We start from the raw sequence: 26,950 nt of genomic DNA, 5'->3' as shown, positions 1-26,950 counted from the left end.
CTTGGCAGATAGTTAAATAATACAGTTTTTCAGTATTGTCAGATATGAATGGTCTGTGGTGAATCTTTGTAAACTATGGTGTGTTTTAATAAAAGGGGCAAATTTTAATATGGCAACGAAGGAAGGTAGGTATTACTCAAAAGCGGCTGTCAAATTTTCCCCTCTATGGCAGTCTGAACCATAAGATGCATTACCACCATATCAGAATCCGCACCATTGGGATCATGCTTTGTCCCATGCATCACATCAGTGGCTGGATGGGGGAGGGGGAGGGGGGGGAGGAGTGGAGGATGGGCTGCCTCTGCTCCTGGGAGGGGTGGGGGGTGGTGGTAGAGTAAATAAGTTGGGATGGTTGAGTAAATAAGAGACAGTATTGTGTTGCAGCCCCATTATCAGTCCATGGCAATTGTCAGTGGGTCTTTTAACAATTTTTAAGATTTTTGTGAAACATTGCTTGAAATGTAAAAACTGTAGCATGAGAAGCAATTGTACTGCTGCCAACATACACTCCTGGAAATTGAAATAAGAACACCGTGAATTCATTGTCCCAGGAAGGGGAAACTTTATTGACACATTCCTGGGGTCAGATACATCACATGATCACACTGACAGAACCACAGGCACATAGACACAGGCAACAGAGCATGCACAATGTCGGCACTAGTACAGTGTATATCCACCTTTCGCAGCAATGCAGGCTGCTATTCTCCCATGGAGACGATCGTAGAGATGCTGGATGTAGTCCTGTGGAACGGCTTGCCATGCCATTTCCACCTGGCGCCTCAGTTGGACCAGCGTTCGTGCTGGACGTGCAGACCACGTGAGACGACGCTTCATCCAGTCCAAAACATGCTCAATGGGGGACAGATCCGGAGATCTTGCTGGCCAGGGTAGTTGACTTACACCTTCTAGAGCACGTTGGGTGGCACGGGATACATGTGGATGTGCATTGTCCTGTTGGAACAGCAAGTTCCCTTGCCGGTCTAGGAATGGTAGAACGATGGGTTCGATGACGGTTTGGATGTACCGTGCACTATTCAGTGTCCCCTCGACGATCACCAGTGGTGTACGGCCAGTGTAGGAGATCGCTCCCCACACCCTGATGCCGGGTGTTGGCCCTGTGTGCCTCGGTCGTATGCAGTCCTGATTGTGGCGCTCACCTGCACGGCGCCAAACACGCATACGACCATCATTGGCACCGAGGCAGAAGCGACTCTCATCGCTGAAGACGACACGTCTCCATTCGTCCCTCCATTCACGCCTGTCGCGACACCACTGGAGGCGGGCTGCACGATGTTGGGGCGTGAGCGGAAGACGGCCTAACGGTGTGTGGGACCGTAGCCCAGCTTCATGGAGACAGTTGCGAATGGTCCTCGCCGATACCCCAGGAGTAACAGTGTCCCTAATTTGCTGGGAAGTGGCGGTGCGGTCCCCTACGGCACTGCGTAGGATCCTACGGTCTTGGCGTGCATCCGTGCGTCGCTGCGGTCCGGTCCCAGGTCGACGGGCACGTGCACCTTCCGCCGACCACTGGCGACAACATCGATGTACTGTGGAGACCTCACGCCCCACGTGTTGAGCAATTCGGCGGTACGTCCACCCGGCCTCCCGCATGCCCACTATACGCCCTCGCTCAAAGTCCGTCAACTGCACATACGGTTCACGTCCACTCTGTCGCGGCATGCTACCAGTGTTAAAGACTGCGATGGAGCTCCGTATGCCACGGCAAACTGGCTGACACTGACGGCGGCGGTGCACAAATGCTGCGCAGCTAGCGCCATTCGACGGCCAACACCGCGGTTCCTGGTGTGTCCGCTGTGCCGTGCGTGTGATCATTGCTTGTACAGCCCTCTCGCAGTGTCCAGAGCAAGTATGGTGGGTCTGACACACCGGTGTCAATGTGTTCTTTTTTCCATTTCCAGGAGTGTATATTCCGTGTAAGAACCATGAAGATAAGAGAAATTAGGACTCGTACGGTGGCTTGTAAACTCGATTTTCCATCCCTCCATTTATAAGAGGGGTTCAATAAGTAATGCAGCACTTCTTTTTCTGAAAGCATGTTAGTTTTATTCAAAATTCTAGTACACCATATTATTCCCCATTCCCTTGGCTACAAAACACTATTATTCAACATAATCTCTGCACACTGTAATGGCCTCACACCACATTACTGAGGGCCTGTATTATGCCTGCGTGGTACCACTCTGCTGGTTGATGTTGGAGCCGACATCTCGATGCATCAATAACCTCCCCATCGCTTCCCGAGGAGTGCATGCTTAATCAGGCCGAACGGGTGGAAGTCAGAAAGTGTGATATCTGGGCTGTAGGGTGGATGAGGAAGAACAGTCAAATGAAGTTTTGTGAGTTCCTCTCAGGTGTGCAAGCTTGTGTGAAACCTCGTGTTGTCGTGGAGAAGGAGAAGTTCGTTTGCATTTTTGTGGCAATGAACACGCTAAATTTATTTCTCTGCTGTGTGCGGCCAGCCTGCACACAGATCGAACGGGTTTGCGCAACCTCACTGCAATGTGGACAGATATCTTGCTCAGAGGCTCACGTAGTTTTGTTCACTGCCAGGTCTGTGTAGACATTTTGCAAGCACCTATGAGTGTGTGCAGTACTCTAGTTTTCCGCCAAAACGAACTCAATGACAGCTCTCTGCTTGGAATGTACGTCTGGTACAGATGCCGTGTATACTACATATAGCCACCTATTGGGACTTCATGAAAATACAGGGGCTGAAATTCCATGATGTCCTACAGCAAATTCTGAATTCTTTTCAGCTGATATTGACTGAGAGAATAGTAGTAGTACAATGAACCTCTGCCATACGCCATACAGTGTCTTGTGGAGTATGTATGTAAATGTAGATAACCAACTGGATGCAGTTATTCTACATGAAATGATTTTTGATACCTATACCATCTACACAGGTTTAGTACAATTACAGGTAAGTCAATATAGAAGACAAGATTGTGGAAGTTAAAGAACGCTTCTTAGCTTTTTATTTATGTTGAGAAATACTGCAGAGGATATGTGAAAATATATTCAACAGCACTTGGGAAAATACGGGCTGCATATTGCATTGTGTAGGGATCAACATTATGACAATGTTATGTCTGTCAGAGTACATGGAGAAGTAAAATGAACAATTCGGAAAGTTGGTCCAAAAGCTGTGTTCAGTTCCTGTGCTAATCATTCGATAAATCTTCATGGAGTTCATGCAATCTGATGTGTTTCCTTCAGCAGGACCTGTTTTGGAACTACGGGGAATTTATATCCGTCCATTCTTTTCTCTTCTTCATATAGATTGGAATTACTTGTAGAAAAAATGACAGACAGTTGGAAATGGTTGTCTGATATCTGCTGGAGTGCTCATTACAATCCAGTCAGTCATAATAGAAAACTTGGAAATAATTCTAAGCACACCGGAAAGTACGAGAAATGCATCCGTGCAGCAAGTGTGCTCTTCCGAGCTATATGTGATTTATCTTTCTGACATACATCAGCTTTGGACACACAGTACTAGAGGAAAGAAATCCAGTCTGACAATATGTGCAGTCACCAAAAATGACCGTGGATTAAGGACTCGCCAAATTTAAAACCCCAATTGAGGTTTTAGTGATGGAAAGAACTGTTATAGGCAATGCTGATAATTTTAATAGTTGAGCTTTGAAGCTCATAATGTGTGCTTATAATGTTAATGTATTGAAAGTTATGTGACCTTATTTCTTCTAAAGAAGATACCCATAGTGGTACCGAAACCTAGTCAGTTCTTGTTACCATAAACTTTAAGCAACAAAATTGCTGTTTATGTAACTTTTTGATAGTTTATTTATGCCTGCTGCTATCAGCCATGTTTAAAACTGTATGTCACGTGAACTAGCTTACGATGCTGGATTATCGATTCAGGAAGTTCGTCAATCATTATTCAAATGCATATGCAGAGTTGTAAAAGAATTGCGCAGTGCTACACAACCACGAAAATATGAACAAAATGTACCAAATTGTTGAAGCAAAATTAATGCTTGAAGCTGTCAGTGCTCTGGCTGTAGCACTGGAGTATCTGGTAGAAATTTACAATGAGTTTCATAAGGAGCAGATGCTGCAAGAAATAAAAAAGGTATTGTAGGCATCTGCATTACAAACCTATGAAGGTGGAAAAAGCTGATATCTGGACCTTCAAATTTATAATTAAATGGGCTTTCTGTGAATTATTGCTCTGTGCATCACTTACAGTAAAATACTTCTGGACCATTTGTCTCTGTTACATCACCGGTTATCTTTGTTCTATGATGAATCTAGAATGACTAGCAAAGTTCCAAATGAAACTGACAAAGTTCCAAATGAAATTGAGGTAATCGACATAATTGAAAATGTCTGTAAAATAAAGGCACAAAAAATGTACTGCAGCAGAATTTATAACTACTAGTATCTTGTACTAAGGTTATGAAATTGACATAATTTTACAAGCCTCGTTTCCAGGCATGTAAAATAAAAGGCAATTTTCATATTCTGTTGCACTCTACCTGGTGTTTGCTATGTTAAATGTATTCGCATTGCAAAATTTCACACTTTTATCTTAAGAGTCTGTATATTACAGTTAAGGCCAGTTTACAGTGGCCATCATGGCACCATCACATCAGTGTATTTACGCTGTCTGACACAAAGTCACATGGATAGAGGGGGGATGGGGAGGGAGAGAAAGGAAAGAGGTGGAGCCTACCATTCAGTATCCTTGACATCAATTTGTTGTAGCATCCTAGAACATATTCTGAGCTAAAACATAATGTGATGTCTTGAACAGAATGACCTTTTCAATGCCAGCCAAAATGGATCCCAAAAATGTCAGTCATGTGAAACCCAATTCACACTTTTCTCACATGACATACTGAAAGGTTTGGATCAAGGTACATAGGTAGATGTAGTATTTCTTGATTTTTGAAAAGCTTTTGACTCCGTACCACAGCCGTGGCTATTGTCAAAAGTACAATCATATTGGGTGTCAAGTGAAATTTGTGACTGGATTGAGGGCTTTATCATAGGGAGGATGCAGCATGTCACCTTCAAAGGAGAGTCATTGTCAGATGTAGAAGTAACTTCAGGTGTGTCCCAGGGTAGTGTGTTGGGACTCTTGTTGTTCATGTTGTACAGGGCTATTGCAAATGATTGAAGCAATTTCATAAATTCACTGTAGCTCCATTCATTGACATATGGTCACGACACACTACAGATACGTAGAAAAACTCATAAAGTTTTGTTCGGCTGAAGCCGCACTTCAGGTTTCTGCCGCCAGAGCACTCGAGAGCGCAGTGAGACAAAATGGCGACAGGGGCCGAGAAAGCGTATGTTGTGCTTGAAATGCTTTCACATCAGTCAGTCATAACAGTGCAACGACACTTCAGGATGAAGTTCGACAAAGATCCACCGACTGCTAACTCCATTCGGCGATGGTATGCGCAGTTTAAAGCTTCTGGATGCCTCTGTCAGGGGAAATCGACGGGTCGGCCTGCAGTGAGCGAAGAAACGGTTGAATGCGTGCGGGCAAGTTTCACGCGTAGCCCGCGGAAGTTGACGAATAAAGCGAGCAGGGAGCTAAACGTACCACAGCCGACGGCTTGGAAAATATTACGGAAAAGGCTAAAGCAGAAGCCTTACCGTTTACAATTGCTACAAGCCCTGACACCCGATGACAAAGTCAAACACTTTGAATTTTTGGCGCGGTTCCAACAGCTCGTGGAAGAGGATGCGTTCAGTGCGAAACTTGTTTTCAGTGATGAAGCAACATTTTTTCTTAATGGTGAAGTGAACAGACACAATGTGCTAATCTGGGTGGTAGAGAATCCTCACGCATTCGTGCAGCAAATTCACAATGCACCAAAAGTTAACGTGTTTTGTGCAATCTCACGGTTTAAAATTTACGGCCCCTTTTTCTTCTGCAAAAAAAACGTTACAGGACACGTGTATCTGGGCATGCTGGAAAATTGGCTCGTGCCACAACTCGAGACCGACAGTGCCGACTTCATCTTTCAACAGGATGGTGCTCCACTGCACTTCCATCACGATGTTCGGCATTTCTTAAACAGGAGATTGGGAAACCGATGGATTGGTCGTGGTGGAGATCATGATCAGCAATTGATGTCATGGCCTCCACGCTCTCCCGACTTAACCCCGTGCGATTTCTTTTTGTGGGGTTATGTGAGAGATTCAGTGTTTAAACCTCCTCTATGAAGAAATGTGCCAGAACTGCGAGCTCGCATCAACGATGCTTTCGAACTCATTGATGGGGACATGCTGCGACGAGTGTGGGAGGAACTTGATTATCGGCTTGATGTCTGCCGAATCACTAAAGGGGCACATATCGAACATTTGTGAATGCCTAAAAAAACTTTTTGAGTTTTTGTATGTGTATGCAAAGCATTGTGAAAATATCTCAAATATTAAAGTTATTGTAGAGCTGTGAAATCGCTTCAATCATTTGTAATAACCCTGTATATTAATATACAGACAATATTGATATGAACATCAGGCTTTCACAGATGATGCAATTATTTATGATGAAGTACTGTATGAAAAAAGCTGTATAAATATTCAGTCAGATCTTGATAAGATTTCAAAGTTGTGCACAGACTGGCTACTTGATTTAAAGGTTCAGAAATGTACAATTGTGCCCTTCACAAAACGAAATAATGTAGTATCCTAAGACTAGAATATCAATGAGTCACTGTTTTAATTGGCCATCTCATACAAATACCATGGTGTAATACTTTATAGGGGAACAATCACATAGACTGAGTTCTAGGTAATGCAGGTGGTGGACACTGGTTTATTGGTAGAATACTGGGGAAGTTCAATTGGTCTACAAAGGAGATTGCTTAGAAATAACTCGTGCGACTTGTTCTAGAATGAGTGACTACCAGGGTATACTGAACGTTTACGGAGAAGGGCAGTGCAAATGCTCACAGGCTTGTTTGACCCTAGGGAGTGCATCACAGAGATGCCAAAGGAACTTAACTGGAAGACTCTTGAAGACATAAGTAGTAAAGTATCCTGAGAAAGTCTACTAAAAATGTTTCAAGAGCCACATCTATAAATGTAATAGAGAAAGTAATTTAGTGCACTCATCTCATACAATTCAGATGGCTGCCTCACTGCTTCAAGTAATCTTTTGTTATTCATTATAGAATTTTGCATTTCAACACGAAGTGAAACAATTTATAACAAAAAACAAAAGGAACTGATAGCAAAGACAGAATAAGAACTATTATCAAACATTAAAAGCATGATGGAGATCTACACAGGGTTATGTACTGGGAGGAAATAAGCTTTGGTAACACATGGTAAATGGCTGATGTCAGCTATCAAAACTTTCTTCCTGAGAAACCTGAAACATGACGGCCAGTGTGGGTGCTGCCATTTGAAATATATTGCGGAATGTTTTGACGTAACGTGACATGCTGTGACAGCCAGTGTGAACTGGACTTCATTAGAGGATAGACTACACACATCATAAATACTTCACTTTTTGTCAAACATCTTTTTTTACAAAGTGGACACTACAAATACATAAATTTCTAAACTGACTGGGGACCTCATTTAGTTTTGCTGCCCCAGGCCTCTAATGGGCTTAATCTGCCATGGCATCTCATAAAAACATTGCACAGGTGGCAGTTTTCATAAAAGGGTTGATGGAAGAGAACATCAGCCTCACATTGTCAAAATGAACTAAACAGATCTAGTGATCTCTCTAGTTGAATGTAGTGTGGCAGTGTAAGTTATTGAGTTGAGTTCTGTTTATCCCTTGTGCAGCTGTTTCATTCTCATCATATGTTTGTGATTGGGCTGAATGTGAATTTAAATACATAATACTAGAACGTATTCAATGTTGTAGGACTGCTATCGTGTGACACAACGAATGCAGATGTGTAGAAAATGCTGTGCCTGTACTTGGCTGGGTGATATTTTATGTCTTAGAAGCATTTACAGTTGTTTGTGCTCAGAAAAAAATGTGATAAATACATGTGTACTGACAATTCATAGTTACAGTAGCTACATAACTTAGTGAGAGACTGTGTGTGAATGATCTTATCACATTAATTAGTCTGTGTTAAAATGTTCAATTTATTTGCTGTTATGGCATTGATTATTCAAATGTGTATCAGCAGTTCCTTGCAGGACAAACCAATTCCAAGAAGTTGATGCCCGTGAAGATAAAGCGTCTGCCCATCTGTTGCCATGAAGGAAGAACCACTGGACACCTTTCTGTCGTAGACACACTGAGAGTGATTCCCTTTTCTTTTCACTCTTTATTTCATTCATTCGTCCATTGTTTGTTCCGTAGATCTCATTGATGACAACCTTCAGGTCAATGTATACAGCAAACTGGGTTGGAACCCTGTTGCAGTTTTTGTGGTTTATGTGCAACACATGTGAATAATATGTATTCAAGTACTTGTTGCAGACTTGTCCATTATCTGATGCAGCTTTACTGAATATACTTTGCACTTTTAATTTTTATTACAAAAACTGCATGTAATATGGTGTGAATGTGAACAACAGGCTATCCTATAGATCACTCCTGTTAACACACCCTATAATATGCATTCATGTTCTTTGGCTTCACCATCTCGAAACCAGATTATCAGCCTACTACCTAACCTAGACTTCATGCTACACAATAGATCCATTTTTTCCATGATGTAAATTTGTTTGCAGAGGACAGTGTCACAATCTAGCCCAATACTGCACAATGAATTTACTATTATGCTATCTAAATTAGAAAGTACGAATCTACTTTGAAAGGAATCAGATGGTTCGTGGACTGTATTAAATAGATTCTGCTTATCTCCTATTGGTAGCTAAATACTTACTTGACTGCACTGGTATTTTCCAAAGGAAATAGTTCTTTACACATTTAAAAACGAAGTCCTATTTACACTACATTACCAGCCCTCTTCAAATCATTCTGTTTGGTGAAGTTTGTTATATCGGTATTGAACGTCCATAATTTGTCAGCTCATGCAGTGCCTGCTGGGTACACTGCAGATTCAAGGCATCCATTTCATTTAGATGACTGACAAAAATTCCTTTCACACTTCTGCAAAGTTCAGATACACTTTTTTCTTCTAGTCCTCCGCTTGTTATTATTTCTATTTAAACAGAGAAAGTGTGACAGATCTCATGAATATCTCTCAAGTTTGTAGACATTTGGAAAAATCAAAATATCACAGCATAATGCTTTGACAAGATGTCACTCTCTGAAACAGTGTAGTATTTCAGCATTGCCACCCACCTGGGAGCCAGAGCTCTTTATATCAGTAGTATGAGGGACTTTCAATAAGTAATGTGACACGTTTTTTCCTTGGCAAATTTCGGTTGAAAAAATGTAGAATTTATTGAGAGACGTTGTGGAATATTCCTGCTTCAGCCCCTATAGTTTCACGAAGTGCAGATATGTGGTGACGGAATACATAACCTTCATAATGGCGTGTGTTACAAAAGTGGATTGCAAGCAGAGAGCTGTCATTGACTTTCTCTTAGCAGGAGGCCAAAGCATCACAGGTTTACAGATGCTTGCAGAATGTCTACACGAACCCGGCAACCGACAAAAGCACGGTGAGTCGTCGGGTGAGGCATCTGCTATCACTGCAACGAGGCCGTGCAAACCTGTCCACTCTCCCGCCTGCCGGGCCGTTGCGTACAGCTGTGCCTCCTGCAATGTTCGAACGTGCGGACACTAACCCAAAGTGATCGACCTATCACTGACACCTCACTGCACAACTGGACATCTCTTTCAGTACTGTAGTGTTGACACACTCGTCCCCCTGTCGGTATACTCGAAGGGGTGTACCTGCCGGGATCCTCACTGAGCACAGTTACTTGCATGTTACGAGGCAGACTGTGACAGTTGTTTGTTGAACGTCATCACTGGTGGCGAGGTACAAGTTCGTCACTTCAAACTGGAAACAAAACGGCAATCTGTGGAGTGGTGCCACACAGTCCCTCCTCGGAAAAAAAGTTCAAAGCTGCACCCTCAGCCAGTAGCGTTACGGTGACTGTTCTTCTGGGACTCTGAAGGAGTTATTCTGTTTGATGTCCTCTGTGGTGATGGAACAATCAGCTCTGTAGTCTATTGTGACCCCCTCAGGAAAATGAAGAAATGACTTCGCGGTGTTCGTCACCACAAAAATGCAGACGAAGTTTTCCTTCTCCGTGACAATGCAAAGACGGCACGAGGCGTCACTCGAGGCTGCACGCCTGAGAGGGGCTCACAAAACGTCATCAGACTGTGATTTCTCATCTACCCTACAGCCCAGATCTTGCACCTCAGCCCAAAGAAAGATGCACTCTGCAACAAGCAGTACGTGGGTAATGGGGAAGTTACTGATGCAGCGAGACACCGGCTCTGATGTCGACCAGTACAGTGTGGGCGTACAGGCTCTCCCTATAAATGGCTTAAGGGCACTGAAATGAATGGAGATTATGTAGAAAAAACAGGTGTTGTAGCCAAAATAATGGAGAATTCTATGCTATATTGGAATTCTGAATGCATCTAACCTGCTTTCAGGAAAAAAAAGTGTTGCATTACTTATTAAATGCCCCTTGTATACACCAGGAAAGTATGCACATGCACTCTGCATGGCAGAGAGTACTTCTCATTGCAAAAGTTATAATGGCTTATCCCATTCCATTTGCATATGCAGTGTGGGAAGAATGTCTGTTTAAATGCCTCTGTACCCACTGTACTTAGTCTAATCTAGTCTTAGCAGTTAATAAGGGAGCAATATGTAGGGGGCTGCAGTGAGAACTTCAATACTGAAACATTTCAATACCAACACATTTATCATAATGCATAATACCAGGATGTATGGGGGGGAGGGGGGGGAGAGGTGGTGGAGGAGGAGTGGGGAGGGGGATACTTTGTGCCCACTACAAAAAATAGCTAAAAAAACACATTTCTTCACATGTGTTTAATTTTTAAGAACATACTTTTTAAATAGTTACTGATTTATAAGTAAGGTACGTAACTTGAAACTATATTTTAGCATAATTCTAGCAACACAAATGTCATCATCATCAGCAGTTATCTGCTATATTAGCAGGTCCTTTGCCTCTCCATTTTCTGCGATCCATTGCTTCCTCCTTAAGGCTGCTGTATGTTGTACCGTCCATCATGTCATCCAGTATCTGGAATCTCCTCCTTCCTCGCTTCCTTTTCCCTTCTACGTAACCTTCTAAAACTGTTTTTATCAGTCCATCATTCTTTCTTAATATATGCCCAATCCAATTTCTTTTTCTTCTCTTTATTACATCTAGTAACTGTCTTTTCTCTCCCACTCTTCTCAGTACCTCTTCAATTTTTACTCTGTCCATCCAACTTATTCTTTCCATCTTCTGCCATGTCCAGTTCTCAAAAGCCTCAAGCCTTTCTCTGTCTTTTTTCCTCATAGTCCATGTTTCAGCGCCATATAGAAGAACACTCCATACAAGACATTTTATGAGTCTCTTTCTGAGTTCTCTGTCCAGACCGCTGCAGAAGATTCTCCTTTTGTTATAAAACGCCTCTTTTGCCATTGCTATCCTTGTTTTAATTTCTGTGGTGCACTTCCAGTCAGTGTCTATCCTGCTTCCAAGATACTTAAAATTTTGCACCTGTTCTAGTATTTCTCCATTCAGCACAATTTTTATTTCCTCCTATTGCCAATACTTTTGTTTTATTTGTGTTAATTTTCATTCCATATTTTTTTCCGTTAGTTGCAATGGTGTCCACCAAATCCTGTAATTCTTTTTCCCCTGTGGCTAGAAGGACCATGTCATCAGCAAATCTCAAGCATCCTACTCTTCTTCCTCCAATTTCTACTCCTTTGTCATCTAATGAGCTTTGGTCAATCACATTTTCCAAGTACAGGTTGAAAAGAGCAGGTGATAAACAGCATCCTTGTCTTACTCCTTTCCCTAGTCTGTAGGACAAATGTAGGAGTGCTTTATGACCAACAGAAAAATAAAAAAAAATACAAGCTGCAGTAACCGTCATTGATTTTTACTCACAATATACCTTTCAAAGTTATGTAGGGTGTAGCAAAAGTTCTCAACTTGAAAATATGACCATGACATTTGTTGTGTAAAATTTATGGATTAAGTTTTACTGGAAATTTTAAAACAGTTACCAAATCTGATACAAGAAATAATTAAAAGCAACACATATTTTTTTCGATATTTTAAAATATAAAGTACCAGACTAGATTAAGATATTTTCCAAACGTGTACAAAAGATACTCCTCTCCCCCCCCCCCCCGCCCCCATCCACCCCATGGTATTGCAATTGTTAAAGTTAGTTCTAAAAACATCTTACATATGTTCTCATGGGATAGTTTCCCATCTGTCTTAAAGGTGTCTGCTACATAAGTTCTTTCAGTATCTTCATGACACTCTCATCAGTCAGACAAACCTGTGATCATTCGTGCTGCCCCTCTCTGTATACATTAAATATCTCCTGTTAGTTCTATTTGGTATGGGTCCCACGCACTTGAGGAATATTCTAGGATAGATGATTTTTAAGCAATCTCCTCGATAGATTGACTGCACTTCCCCAGTAGTCTATCAATAAACTGATGTCTGGCGCTTGCTTTATCCACAAGTGAGCCTATGTGATCATTCCATTTCGTATCACTGCAAAGTGTTACACCCACTTAGTTGTCTGAGTTGGCCAGTTCCAACAGTGACTCATTGGTATTGTAGCTAGTTCTCGTGCTTTTTGTGAAGTGCACAAGTTGACATTTCTGCAGATTTAAAGCAAGTTGCCCGTCTTTGCACCAGTTTGAAATATTAACAAGTTCTGACTGAATATTTATGCAGCTTCTTTCAGATAGTACTTCACTATATATGACTGCATCATCTGCAAAAAGCCTGATTTCACAATTAATATTGTCTGAAAGTCAATTAATATACAACATGAATAGGAAGGGTCCCAACACACATCCCTGGGGCACACCCTAAGTACTTCTACATCTGACGATGACTCTCCATCCGAGATAACTAGCTGCGTCTTCCCTTCCGAACAATTTTCTGTCAGTTCACAAATCGTACTTCATTCCATGTACGATCATTCTTTGATAATAAGTGTAGAAGTGGTAGAGTCAAATGCTTTCTGGAAACTGAGGAATACTGCATCTGTCTGACTGCCTTGATCCATGGTTTTCAGTATGATAAGTTAGAAGAGTTGGAGTTGAGTTTCACACGATTGATGTTTTCATAGTCACATTGGTCAACATGAAAGCAGTCACTTTTTTTTGTAATTTAGTATCTCCTTGTATAATCCTACGCTACATTCCACACCAGTTATACGGTAGTCTCTGTTTGTTTTGGAGTTTCTTTACAGTGACTGTATACTATGTAGGTCACTCCCATCACCAGTTGTAGGAAAACTGCTGCCTGGTGCTTCCTTATTTCATGTCTCTGTGGTAGATTGTGACCACTATATCTCTGCTTTGATAAACAGGAGCACTGGCTGCGAGTGAGACAAAGTGGTTCATTTACTGAGGTGTACATCATATATTCTCAAGACAGTGGTGTCCTCTTCCTGGCAACAAAGCTCACTTTAAATTGTCTAAAGGTCTGATTCTGTGAAGTTACGGTGTCGAAGGCATAAATGATTGCATGTCTACAGTTGACTGAAAATTTAAATTGGCACATTCGTCCATTACCTTTTTTGTTGTTTTTTATTGCCTTATACAAGAATTTGCAAGAGCCAGTTCCTGCTTATCTTGTAGCCTCACAAGCCATCAAACACTGAGCTCTGAACTCTGATTTACAGTCCTTAGAATCATACCACTGTAACAGCTCTGTTAAATGTGACAGGTTGCCTGTAGTATTACCTGCCACTCTTCATTTTGTAGGGTGTGAAACTGCATTTAGTATGTTAAACAAGTGGGCAAACTGATATACATTTTACAATTACAAGAATTTTATGAGTAACTTTTCTTCAATCTGTGACAGTGTTTTTCCCAAGAGTTGTGGCTTCCAGTAATGGAAATGTTAGTGAGTGGCCGTTACCCATTCCTTGCTATCAGTTATGATCAATTGGATTTGTTTTGTACAATCTGTTAAAGTTCACAGCAACACAATCACAATATCCCATGACACCATGCTTTGTAAGCCATTTTGCAGTGGTGGCAATTCTTGCAGAGCTCCTTACAAGATTTCTATTTACATTTAGTGTTACAAAAGTAGATTAACAAACTAGGCAGCCCGGGACATATCAGTAACCTGATATAATTTCAGCACATTTGTCCTACATGCTGAATCTGCAGGCACTCTGTGGGTCATGAAAAAATGTTAGCCAAAATATGGGTGCCAATATCATTTTCATTAAAGTAACCCTCGAACTAAATAGTCATGTTGTTAACAAATACAAAGAAATTGTTACATGCGAAGTTGTCAAGTTGGTTGACATTCAATCACAACAACTGGTCCTGAACCTTAGGCAGATTTTTATATGTTTTGCATTAGACCACTTATAAATCAGACAACCGTGCAAGTAGTTTGTGATCAATTTGCAATACGATCAAATGACATTCTGCATTGAAATGTAGCGTGCAATATCCTGTCAATGCCCCTTCACAACACGCTATATGCAAGGCAGTAGTTGTTTTCCTGTTTGTGACAAATGGAAGACCAATAATTTTTCCACCTATTTTGTTCTATGTTGCACAACATAAAACTATTTACCATTGTTAACATTCTTAAAAAGTTGGAAAGGAAGATTTTGCTTTCATCAAGAACATCTGTCACTGCTTTACATGCAACACTCATAATTGCAAAATACTGTCCCACAGATTTACATAACAAGATTTTGCCATACACGAAGCCAATTAATGTTGCTAGCCAGTAACTAGAGTATGCGCTTCTTTACTGGCAAGTGACAACACACTGACCAGTTGCGGTCTTGCAAGTAACACCGTTGCACTCCCATATGCTGATATACAAAAGTAATTTGACACCTATGAAAAGGAGTGCCTGTCCTGACGTAAACCATCGAGGTCTTTCTGAGAAAGCGAGCAATCTGCAGAAATTGGTAACTACAAAGAGGCTTTGGGGAAACTGATAAATGAAAATATTGCAGTGCACTGTGTTCTTCAAGCCAAATGAAAGTGCACACACACAGACTGTGTTAACAGAAGTGCTGCACACTTGTTGAAAGAGAATGTGGTGTGATACTGTCTAGAAAATGGCTTCAAAGTATACCAGATTAAAAGTTCGTGTAAAGTGATCTTGTGTGTGAAACATAAGAATCTTCAGTTGTTAATCATTGCTACTCTGGAGGTGCAAACACAAACTGCTCTTTGGAAAGCTCAAGGAATTTTTGAACAAAGTTGAAGGCAGCAGTCTAGAAAGTCTCACATGTGGAAGGAAGACAGTATGAGGAATAGAAAGGGGGGGGGGGGGTAGAGGAGCAGATAAAGATTTGAATAATTTGGTGACACTTGTTTTGTGGTGTACCAGTGTTTTATTTGATTTACCTGCAGCATTATATGACAGGCCTGCTGTGTTCCACGACACGAATCCCCCTCAGAGTGTCATTTACTGCGTTCCTGCTGTAGGCCACGACAAGCCGGACAGGCGCTATCTACCACAGCAGCAGCCACCAGCAGCCACGGACTGGTCCACCCCCACATGGAACATCACTCCCACCACGGCTGCTCTGCCACAGATCGCAGTGATCTGCAGAACTGTCTGCCTTTTGCTGTCGCTCACATCACTGTCATCTCTGGAGACCAGCAGCACTGCAGCACCCCGTCTGCCGTATCCTGCCGCTACGTGGAGGGCTCCTCGCTCCCAGTTGTTCTGTACGGTAATGTCGGCACCCGACTACTGCAGTACTTTGCTGCCCGGTGCAGTGCGGTGTATCCGTGTTCGTACTCGTTGTTTGTGTCTGTTCCCCGAGCCGAGATCTTCACGATTTTGGCCACGTCTCCGTTCTCGGTGCATCTCGAATCGGCTTCTCGATGCCGTGCTCCTTTGTGGTATTATTTTCTGCAGAAGTGTATTGCCGTAGTAGAAAATCCCAAAATCGTTAACTGTGCCAATCGAATGCTATAAACCCAGTTCAGTAAGCAGTGTGTAAGGCTTGACAACTTGTTCCAGTATGAGGAAGGAAATTTTGAGGCTACACGGAATTACCTGACAATGTTTTTAGAACTGAAAGTAACGTTAGAGCGTGATGTTCCAAATTACATCCAATATGGGTAGTGCACGCCTTGCAAAATCCCCCATTCGGGGTTACTTTCTGTAATTCAGAAAACTAATTTTTAGCAGGCCTTGTCTTTAAGATCCATCCTCTAATTTTAATGTGCTGAATTTCAAGTTGAACTATGGCCTTAGGCGTAGATCCTTGCATATGATTTAATGTGATTGGAGGTATCTGAGTAAAACAAATTTTCATTTAAATATATAAATTTATTCACTAAAACCTTCTATTAATTCTACATAGAAAAACTGACTGTGAAAACTGGTAACAAGTTTGTTGGTGTTGAAATTCTATTTAATGACCAAATGTACAGCAGTGGCTCACCTAAGAATTTACACACTGATAAAGCACAGTGACATCTGAAACTTTATTTGAGAGGTGACCCAAAACTAACCGGAATCAAACAGTTGCATGTGAACAATTTGTAATTACACATTGTGCCACTAGGTGGTGTTAGTTTGGAGCCTCCCACGTAGATCAGTAAGCTGGTATCAGTCACAGTTGAGTGGTTTGTTTCTGGTGCTCTGTCATTTGCATTCCTGTTCCCATCCTTTGGCATTTAATGATGTGGTTGACAACGAGCAAAGAGTTTGTGAGACATTTTGTTTTCTGTTAGGGAAAACCACAGCAGAGACTATTGGGATGCTTTGGCAACCCTTAAATCATGCTGCTTTGCAGAAATGGCATGTCTGCAAGTGGTTTTCTCATTTCAAATCTGGCAACATGTCAACTGGAAACCTGCCGCGCCACAGTTGTACTCGAATCTCAAGAAATGCTGAAAACAGTGCCACAATCAAATGTGCAATTGAGAAGATCATCAGTGAACCATTGACCAAATTTCTAAGGAAAGAAAGTGTCATGGAGCACAGTCCAGCAAATTTTAACTGAAGATTTGCAGGAGGTAGGTGTCTGCAAAATTTGTTCCTCACTCTCTCACAGCTGACAAAGAGAAAACCGCTTCAGTGTTTGCCACACCTTGAAGGGTGAAGTGCAAATCTATCCAAATTTTCTTAAAATAATTGTGACTGGGAAATGAGAGTTGATGCTACAGGTACGATCTGGAGTGAAGGAGTCACAGAAAGTGTGGAGCCTGTGGAAAACTCGAACATCACCACAACCCGAGAAAGTATGGCAAGTGCGGTCCAATGTGAAAACAACGTTGATCCGTGTTTTTTAAGTTGGTGGCGTTGTCCACAAGGAGTTCATTCATTCCTCCAACACACACAGTGAACCATCATTTTTATATCTACATCTACATCTACATTTATACTCCGCAAGCCACCCAACTGTGTGTAGCGGAGGGCACTTTACATGCCACTGTCATTACCTCCCTTTTCTGTTCCAGTTGCATATGGTTCGCGGGAAGAACAACTGCCAGAAAGCCTCCATGCGTGCTCGAATCTCTCTAATGTTACATTCGTGATCTCCTTGGGAGGTATAAGTAGGGGGAAGCAAAATATTCGACACCTCATCCAGAAACGCACCCTCTTGAAACCTGGACAGCAAGCTACACCACGATGCAGAGCGCCTCTCTTGCAGAGTCTGCCACTCGAGTTTGCTAAACATCTCCGTAATGCTATCACGCTTACCAAATAACCCTGTGACGAAATGCGCCGCTCTTCTTTGGATCTTCTCTATCTCCTCCGTCAACCCGATCTGGTACGGATCCCACACTGATGAGCAATACTCAAGTATAGGTCGAACGAGTGTTTTGTAAGCCACCTCCTTTGTTGATCGACTACATTTTCTAAGGACTCTCCCAATGAATCTCAACCTGGCACCTGCCTTACCAACAATTAATTCTATATGATCATTCCACTTTAAATCGTTCTGTACGCATACTCCCAGATATTTTACGGAAGTAACTGCTACCAGTGTTTGTTCCACTATCATATAATCATACAATTAAGGTTCCTTCTTTCTATGTATCCGCAGTACATTACATGTTAAGAGTCAGTTGCCACTCCGTGCACCAAGGGCCTATCCGCTGCAGATCTTCCTGCATTTCGCTGCAATTTTTTAATGCTGCAACTTCTCTGTATACTACAGCATCATCCACAAAAAGCTGCATGGAACTTCTGACACTATCTACTAGGTCATTTATATATAATGTGAAAAGCAATGGTCCCATAACACTCCCCTGTGGCACGCCAGAGGTTACTTTAATGTCTGTAGACGTCTCTCCATTGAGAACAACATGCTGTGTTCTGTTTGCTAAAAACTCTTCAGTCCAGCCACACAGCTAGTCTGATATTCCGTAGGCTCTTACTTTGTTTATCAGGCGACAATGCAGAACTGTATTGAATGGCTTCCGGAAGTCAAGGAAAATGGCATCTACCTGGAAGCCTGTATCTAATATTTTCTGGGTCTCATGAACAAATAAAGCAAGTTGGGTCTCACACGATCGCTGTTTCTGCAATCCATGTTGATTCCTACAGAGTAGATTCTGGGTTTACAGAAATGACATGATACGCGAGCAAAAAATGTGTTCTAAAATTCTACAACAAATCGATGTCAGAGAAATAGGTCTGTGCTCTATTCCAATCATTTGGAACCTTCCGTTCCTCTAGAGACTTGCGGTACACGGATGTTAGAAGGGGGGCAAGTTCTGTGTAGAATCGAATCGGTATCCTGTCAGGTCCAGTGGACTTTCCTCTGTTGAGTGATTTCAGTTACTTTTCTATTCCTCAGACACTTATTTCAATGTCAGCCATTTTTTCGTTTGTGCGAGGGTTTAGAGAAGGAACTGCTCTGCGGTCTTCCTCTGTGAAACTGCTTTGGAAAAAGGTGTTTAGTATTTCAGCTTTACGTGTGTCATCCTCCGTTTCAATGCCGTCATCATCCCAGAGTGTCTGGATATGCTGTTTCGAGCTACTTACTGATTTAACGTAAGACCAGAACTTCCTAGGATTTTCTGTCAAGTCGGTACATAGAATTTTACTTTCGAATTCACTGAACGCTTCTCTATGTATATCCCATATCTGCATTAAATTATCATCACAACGGATTGTAAATCACGAGACTGCATCAAAAATACAGCAAGAGAATGTGAAAGTTTCATTACATCTTCAAAGCATAAAAATGCTTAGAGAATATCCATGCATTTTCACAGTGCTGATTGAGGATGATGCAGGATATGTGAGATTTCCATTAGTAAGATATGGGTGGAAGGACACTTAAAAATTGTCTCAAACCATTACTTTGAGAAGTGTTTGAGAGAGGTGCTACTTAAAAGGAGATAGGAAAGTAGAATTTAACACTAACCTGATACTTTTTCTTCAACCAACTGTGAAACTTCTGCCACCGGCTGTGGGGAGCTGGTCACCCCGTCTCAGCGGCCTCCCATTCTCCAGGCTTCCAGGTGTCCCGGCAGATCTGCTCGGCGTCGGCATCCGGCAGGCGCGAGCGGCAGTGCTGAGGGCCAGTGCCGTACACTCCGCCACGTCATCCGTTGTCAAACCCTGAACCGACTGGTCTTCACGCACCTCCTTAACGAGAGGGGGCTTATGTAACTGCAGCTGCCAGTAGCTTTGCCAATTTCCCTCGCCCTCTGGGACCTCGTCCACGTACACTTAACAGAGGAGGTGGTGCTAGTGGCAGCCCCACTGTCCGGTGTGAGGACACGACCACTGGCAGCTTCTGCAGTGTCGTGCTGCAGCAGCGTAGCCGCAAAGACGGGACTCCCGGCTGCCAGTATTACACTGTGTGCTTTCATCTTGCCATCTCTGGCAACTGTGTGAGGAAGGGAGCACAAAACCACAGAATTTCAGGTGGAAGTTGATTAAATTAAATCAAAGACGCAGTAAGGAAATGAAAATTACAATTTATTGCTTTTTTCATACACTGTGGCAAATCTTGGTGAAATACACAACAGGAAATATACCCTGGATGGGCTCAACATAACTAATTACGGAAAGGAAGGAAACAAGCCTTTCAGTAACAAGTTTAAGCATCACGTTTTACAATTCCATCAGGATCTACGAAGGGCTTTTCTGTACCACAATATGCGCAACATTTTGGAGGCCCGTGCTGCAGCGTGTGTTTTGCTTCTGAATTTCTCTTTCCAGTGGGCAACTGTGGTTTCAATCTCTCAGGGTGTGATGTATTACATTATGAACCTGGTAAGCCAGTCACATTTCTAATATGTACCAAACCAGTTAAAACATTACTTCCAAATTCTTAGTCATAAACTCCTACCAGTCTACATCACAACTGATATATCAACAAAATACCAAAACAGTCTTAACGAGGACCTGCTTGCTGCTTTTCTACCAGTTCTATAAGATATAAGTGTTGACAGTGCATGCTGTATTCCCATGATATGCCTTAGCAGTGTTAGGATAAGCAATTTGCTTTGTGCTACCATCAGCCTCCTTTCTGTACACAACAGATACATCATCTTGAAAATTTATAGTAGTTAAAAAAAATTCCTTCCTTTTTATACAGGGTGTTGCATCACTCCTCATTGACCAACCAAATTCCACTCTACATAGTTCTTTAGCGTGCTTCATTTGCAATCATGCCTGAAAGTACCGTAACTGTCTGTGCCTTGTTGTTTAAGCTTTTCTGCTAATGGAAAACATATGATAACCTTTCCTTTCCAGACCCTCACACAAATAAAGTACCACTCTTTGTCCTACATTAACCTCATCTGTATCTATTTTTCCAGTGTACGTCAACACGAACTAACCTACCTGTGCTAGGCGGCACGCGTCTCTTCTCTTCGTGTTCCTGCAGATGGCAGCACTGTGTAGGGCTGAGAGAAGGTGGATTTGGTTCAAGCCGTATCAGTCAGCTGAACAAAAAATTGAAAAGGCTAGGTGAACTCAAACAAAGCCACTTTGCATCAAAAGGGTAAATAGCATAATATCAGCACCTGTACCTAATGCCAGGAGCTCTGACATTGCACAGATCAAAGTGCCTCTGTTTTTGGCCGTACTTGGGCACCTGAAATCGGGAGGGAAAGAGCCCATCGGAAGCTTCTCAACTTCTGATAAAGTCACTCCGCGCTACTTGGTATGCCAAATTAGTTTTATTTACTAGTATTACACTTCAGTTTCACCGATGTACTTAAAACACCTATGATATTCCTAATACAAATAAAATTAAAGGCCAAAAGCAAATTACATAGACCTTAGTAATATTGGAGATAAGAAGAAAAGATGTAATATTGAGTTTAAAGTCCTATCTGCCATTAAAAATCTTAAAATCCTCTAGTCCTACCAAAAAAAGTGAAATGTGTACACTGCACTCAACACCTATAATATTCCGGGCTTAAGGCACAAGCAGTTCAGAACGTTAAACAAGAAATGAAAACAGCAACACAAATAAAACTGATCAAGATAATAGCTTTGCCATAAATAGTGAAAATTCAGATAATTGTTCATTGAACACTATTGCTTCAAACATGGTGGCAAGCATTGGACCCAATAATAAACTGCCAAATGTAGATGGGTTGATGCACGAATTTTACTTTTGGCAAAAGCATAACCTACCAACAGGTGGTCTCAAAATTACATCGTGCAATGAGAGAATTGCAATTCTGTTGGCACTGATCGTGTTCCTTATCACTTTCAAACCTTTATTTTCATAAAATTAAGTTCTAAATTCAGGAGATTCTCTTGAAAATATTTTTTCTAAGAACATATTTTTATGTGACCCCAGTTTTTCTAGACATTTAATGAACACAGTTGTGTACATCACATCTCAAGCATTGTCACAACTTAATGAGGTTAGCACTAAGGATCAAATTAGCCAATCTTTATTTCGCTTTAAACAGCAGAAATAATAAAAATCATTCCAAATTACAGTTATTAATTAAACAAGTATGATCAGCACCTTGAACTTCAGGTTTAATATGTAACTGCACAAAACACTTTGTCCTTTTGGAGAAAGAAATGTGATTCACATTTTCTGCGTTAAATTTTAGAATGAAAGGTAAATAATCAGTGCAATAAAACAGTATTTCTTCTGCTGGATGCAATTCTCCACTTTTTCTAGGTATGACTCTGAAGTCTGAGGCAGATCCTCTATAATAAGGGCACCCCCTCCCACTCATTCTTGCAGGAACTTTTTCCTGACATAGTGTGAGTCCATCTGCTACCCTCGCAATAAAGGGAAGAAGGCCCAACTGCTTTTTCTTATGGATGGGCAAGTTTTCTGCATCTCGTGTATAGTCCAAACAACTTTGTACAATGGCACAAAGTCAACAGCATGAAAAATCATCTTGCAAGGCCATTGTAATAAACACTCTGAAATAGCTTATCTTCTGAGGGGAAAAAAAGAAAAGAAAACATCCCCACCACCCATTGCATGGTTATCTTTTCACTCTTTCAGGTCTTTTGACTTTCACATATTTATGGCCTTTATCCAAATTCTCAACTTCACCTACTGTGCCTTTACCAACAAAGTTTGAACACAACTAGTGTACTGTCTGCCCACTTACATATAGTAATGGCATCAGCACTATTGATTTCTTCATAGAAACCTCTGGTTTGTTTCATTATTTTTTTATCATCTGAAAATGGCAATTTCTTTTCAAACCTGTTTTGTTAGACACCTAGATACCTTGAGATTTCAGAACTTGAAACAGATGATTACAAGACAAGGAGTTGGCAAATTACAATTTATGAGCTTCACCTTTTGAGAGTGGAACAAAGAATCCTAAAACAGCATGACCTAATCCAAATTCTCTATAGCATGTAGTATTTACTTCACTTGTAGCAACTTGATACAGAAGAAAATGGTGCACTGTTCACTATTTCAATACAGCATGGAGACTTTGATTCCCAGTGGGCTTGGTTTGCCCTTGATGTACTGCTTTGCAGAAAACTTCCCAGTGAAAAGAATAATTCCTTCATCCACACAATTTTCTTTCTTCTGTATTAAGTTCATTGCAGTGTTTTCGAATGGCAGTATAGATTGGCATGACTGTAAAATTTGTCCTTATTTTCAGGTGGCTTCTCCAGGCTATTTGGATGAGGCTTTGCCTTATAATGCATAAGTATTGGTATACATTGCCATGCTACTGAACAGGTCACCAGGTACATAGCTTTTGAAGTACTGTATTGGTGAACACACAACAAATTCTCCAAAATTTGGAGCCTTGTAAGTTTCTGCAATGATACTTACACTTGTTTCCACTTCATGGAGTCTTCAGATGTCACCATTATGTTGTCTCTGATTCTGAGTTGTTTCCATTGCATAAAATGTTCATTTCGATACTTGACACCTATTCGTCATCTTCACATATGGTGTCTGTACATATATCATTCTTATCCACTTTGTCTACTCAAACACATTTTGTTTTTACTTGTTTTGTTTCAGTGAGATCTCTAACTATACAGTTTTGTTACTTTTAGATTATCAGACTGCTCACATTGCCTTTTTTATGTAAGTAAGTAATCTCTTACAGTTTGCTGCAATCTCTTTCCTCTCATCTGGTCTGGAGGTCCCACTACCCCCTTATTTCTGAAACATAAGCACAGCTTTGTATTCCAAAATTTTTCACACTGTTCTCCATTCTGGTATTTGTGGGACATGGCTTTGAATAAGCAATACATCATCATCATTATCATCTTCCCCCCAAACTAATGTCAGAAACTTTGCTATTTTCAATTACGCCTAAAAACAAGTCCCAGAGAGATGTTTCTTATTCATATTTGTAAGTCAGACAGAACCAATATAGAAAATAAAATCATATCTAAACGCCAGTTATTCTACTCCCCGCTGCTGATCCTGAAATTAAGTGGAAAAAACAAACAAATCTCCCACTGGCATGCAAACACATCTGATTCGCATTTTAGATTATGATATCTATTTTAAACAACTAGGGACCAGGTTGTACACAAATGTTTACATTGTATTTAAATGCAGACAGAATGAATTTGCTGAAAATTCCACTAAACTACTGATAAGTGTTTATAAAAGAAGGAAACTATATAAAACATCCATAAACAAAATTTTAAACATGCCTATTATAGCAATAAAATGAAGCAGTAATGGCTTCCCACAGAGAGAAAATGCCAGAGTATAATTCATTATGTAGTTCACAGACTGCTCACATGAGTACAGCAGCTGCTTGAACATAGCTAAAACGAATGTACACAAATGTGTACAATGGGTTTGGATGCACCTGATATTTTTTGCAAGAGAAATATTAGTGAACAAACTTCATGTACACAGTTGTGACCACCAGATCTGAAAGGGTTGCTATGTTTATCAATGACTTGAGGCATAACTGAGAGGCTTTAATATTATGTAGTAACACACAGCTATAAATCTTCCGAAAAGATTTTGAGAAAATGGCCTGTGGTAAAGCACAGGCTTATTCATCAATCTGGCCTTCATACAGGATTCTCCACAGGGATCAACACATGACTCACAAGTTAAGTGCTGACAGACTTAGTGTGCACATCCTTTCATTATTGTTTAACATGGGAGATATGTATTATACTAATAACATAGAATAGTGGTCATCAAACCATGAGCCACATGCAGCCTGAATGAAGTACTCGTGTGACCCATGGTAAGACTAGGTCCTGCCATGACTTTGCAGAGGTAGCAGTAACTATCAACAACCAGACAACTTGTCTATATAATGTAATTTACTCACCAAGAGGCAGCAGAACGTGCACTTAAAAGGTTATTCTTATGCAAGCTTTTGGAGCCAGTGGTTTCTTCTTCTGGCAGAAGGGTTGAAGGGGAAGGAAGATGACTGGAGAGGTTTAAGAAAGGGTGTACATTTTGGGGTAGCGCTATTTTGTCTCTGAGTTACTGTCTATAGTTGTGATTAAAATTCAGAGAACAACTTTAGGTAACTGAATATCACCACTTTCTTATAAATTAAACGATTTAAGCACCATACGCCACTTGCCGGCATGCTGGAGCAGCAACACACACAGAACCACCAAACTGAAAAATATCAAGTGAATCTAATGGCTCCTGAAAAGTGTAGTTTTCTTCCCCACTGACAATCAAAAATACAGGGGCAGTAATACCTGTATTTTAAGACGGTTGGTTGGATGGGGAATTCTGCTGTGAGCTAATGGGAGGATGTCAACCACCTCATTTGCCCCTACTGTAGCTAGTCTGTTGGGGGCTCATGACACACAGGTGCTGTCCCACAATGAGTGTGTAAGCTCTTGAGCAAATAAGTCTGATGACCACTGACCTAGAGTGATGGTGTTGTATGTAAATCAGTATGTCAAGAGATTGAGAATCAGAAAAAGGGTCCCCAAAGTTCTCTGTTACTTGATGAAATCTTTGTTTTGGTAACAGGTGTAGCATGAGATGTACACTGAACTGGAGTCAAAATAAACTTGTCAAGAAGCTCTGTTCAGGCTGCTTCATATTTAGATGTTTTGACCTAAAGAGGAGCATTCTGACATTTTACCCATTGTCTCTCCCTGTTTTGTGGAGTTATCCTCTGGGGTAGTGCACCTGATATAAAAGCGTTTATTAAGCAGAAAGAATACTGTGTAAAGCAGATAACGCTTATGCTTGCAGAGGCCTTGTTAAGAATCCTGCAATTCTTTCATTGCCCAACACATTTTCTCCATAACAGTGCTAGTTGTCAATTAGAGCAATTTCTTGGTAGAACAGTGATGGTCAAAATTGCAGAGCAAGACAATTTCCGTGTAGACTTTGCCCCTCTCTTAGGTTTCAGAGTGTAGACATGTACTCTGTGGAAAGGTATTCCACAATTTGCCATTCTACATAAAGCAAGGAGGTGGGAATCCTTACCAGTTCAAAAGGACACAGAGTACAAACCTCATTATAGTCTGGTTTAAACCAGTTGTCACTCGACATCTAGGCTCCAAAGTTGTGGCTCTGTTGTGTCGAGTACAGTCCGGAGGCAGCCGCCAAACCACATTGATCTCCAGAGTGACAGAAAATCACTTTAAAGCCTGCATCTTTCACAAAAATCAAATTTAAAAAATCTAAAATTTACGTAGACCTCAGCATGTCAAAATTCTGTTTTCAGTTTTAGTGAGGGAAAGAGTTACGTTAAATTTTGTGAAATAGATTAAATTTTCACATTCGTAAGCAGCTTCGAACTTAACACACCGTAAGCCCAAAAACAAATGCTCTATGAGCAATACCTTTTTTACTGGAAATGGTGTTTTTACGCAATTGTTTTGCTATTTAACTCATAACAAGTAGGAAGTTTCAAGTCTCTATCCTCTACAAAAATAATGTAAGGATTCTGAAATTTAGAATTAGTATTGGTCTCGGTAGTCTCTCTAAACACAGCAGAAATCTCTTTCTTAAGTTTCATTAGAAACAGTGTTACATTGGTTACTGAAATAGAAGGAAACTTTTCCAGATCTGAAATTTCTCCTATCATTGCATATCCGTAAAACTCCTACACACATGAAATAACATCTTGGTGACCACACGAAGTGAAATATATTTAAAATGCAGTCTGCCTTACCATAAGGAGATGATGGGAGGTGGGTAAACATTATTCCTCAGTCTGACAACAGGAACGAGAAACTGATCGTAATAGTTGCGAACACAAGAATTAATGGATGTAAGATGTTCATTAAAGTACCCATCGTCGATGGGGAGACACCACATAATTCAGTCAGTGGAACTATCAGAGTCGCTGCTTGTAGTGGCAGATATTATCAATTCTTCGACACACTGCTGTCACCCCTTTCACATGGTGCACTACTTTTTGCCAGTCTTCTGGTGTCTCTTTTT

The sequence above is a fragment of the Schistocerca nitens genome, chromosome 11 (genome assembly GCF_023898315.1).
Source record: "Schistocerca nitens isolate TAMUIC-IGC-003100 chromosome 11, iqSchNite1.1, whole genome shotgun sequence".
In the NCBI taxonomy this organism is placed as follows: Eukaryota; Metazoa; Arthropoda; class Insecta; order Orthoptera; family Acrididae; genus Schistocerca; species Schistocerca nitens.
This window is presented reverse-complemented; position numbering follows the sequence as displayed.